This window comes from Callionymus lyra, chromosome 14 (genome assembly GCF_982586985.1).
Source record: "Callionymus lyra chromosome 14, fCalLyr1.hap1.1, whole genome shotgun sequence".
NCBI lineage: Eukaryota > Metazoa > Chordata > Actinopteri > Syngnathiformes > Callionymidae > Callionymus > Callionymus lyra.
This window is the reverse complement of record NC_141831.1, coordinates 15,509,625-15,511,406: the sequence shown is the minus strand read 5'-3', so window position 1 is coordinate 15,511,406 and position 1,782 is coordinate 15,509,625.

Sequence of the window (1,782 nt, the reverse complement as noted above, 5' to 3'; positions counted from 1 at the left end):
TAGATGTGAGGAGGGAGCAGCAAGCTGTGACTCTCGGACATGTTCTGGTGGGAGCGCTGAACCCCGGAGGCTGCAGCCACACTCGACTCTTTGTTGTTCTGCGGGCTCCAAACGCAAGGGAGGCCGGTACTTTCCCTGAGCCGGGGAAGAAGGAGGAGGATCAGCGTTTGTGTGTTGCCTCCATCCCCAGCTGCACACATGACCGGCACCGCAGGAAAAGCCCCCCCGAAGAACGCCCGGAGAGAAGCTTATGAGCCGCCGAGGAGGAGGAGGAGGAGGAGGAGGAGGAGGAGGAGGAGGAGGAGGAGGAGGAAGAGACGTGATCGTCGGCTTTGGCCGGATCCGAGGAATGTTGTTAATGATCCGAGCGAACACGTCGTCGACTGACTCGAGGGATGACGTTCCGTTGTTTGGCGTTAGAGAATCTCACGGAGGAGACTTTCTCCCGAGATTCTTGCCTTGAGTCGGACCTTAACCTTTGACCTCTTCACATGTCTCAACACGTGCTGCGACATTTTGTTTTTTTTCGCCCTCCTCCACATGTTGACTGTGATCAATAATATTTCATCTTATTTGAATTTAATAATATATATATTTATATACAGGCTGTGTATTGGCAAGAATCAGGCGATAAAATACAGGCAACGATAAGATATACTGCGATACTGTAAGATCAAGAATATATGTGTAGTATCATCAATTACTTGACTCTGACCACATGACTCTTGATGAAGTCGTAACTGCTTTCATTTGTTTTCAAACCAAAATATGTACAAACATCGGCTTTAAAAGCTGCTGGAGTCAACTGTATCCTCTCGTCCTCAGTCATCGCCGAGATCTGACAGGATTTCATTGTAGCTTAAGTTGTGGAGGATGTAAAGACTGCTGCTTAGAGGCCTGATGTTTATTGGCAAAACAAAAATAAACAAACGCAGTGAATATTTGCATCTTAGTTGTCAATAAAAATTGTGTACTACACTACAACACAACTGTCATGTACTACACAACAACATTACTGCTGTATACTACACAAAAACACAACTGGCATGTACTACACAAAAACATAACTGGCAAGTACAACACAACAACACAACTGTCATGTACAACACAACCACATAACTGCTGTGTACTACACAACAACACAACTGTCATGTACTACCCAACAACACAATTGTCATGTACTACACTAAAACACAACTGTCATGTACTACACAACAACACAACTGTCATGTACTACACAACTACACAACAAAAACGGCTTGTACTACACAACGACACAGAGAACATGTACAACATAACAACACAGATGTTATATACTACACAACAACATAACTGCTGTGTACTACACAACAAAAAAATTGTTATGTACTACACAACAACATTACTGCTGTGTACTACACAAAAACACAACGGTCATGTACTACACAACAACATAACTGCTGTGTTCTACACAACAACACAACTGTCATGTACTACACAACAATACAACTGTCATTTATTACACAACAACACAACTGTCATGTACAACACAAGAATACAACTGTCATGTATTACACAGAAACACAACTGTCATGTACTACACAACAATACAACTGTCATGTATTACACAAAAACACAACTGTCATGTACTACACAACAACTTAACTGTCATGTACTACACAACAATACAACTGACATGTACTACACAACAACACAACTGTCATGTACTACACAACAACTTAACTGGCATGTATTACACAACAACACAACTGACATGTACCACACAACAACACAACCGTCATT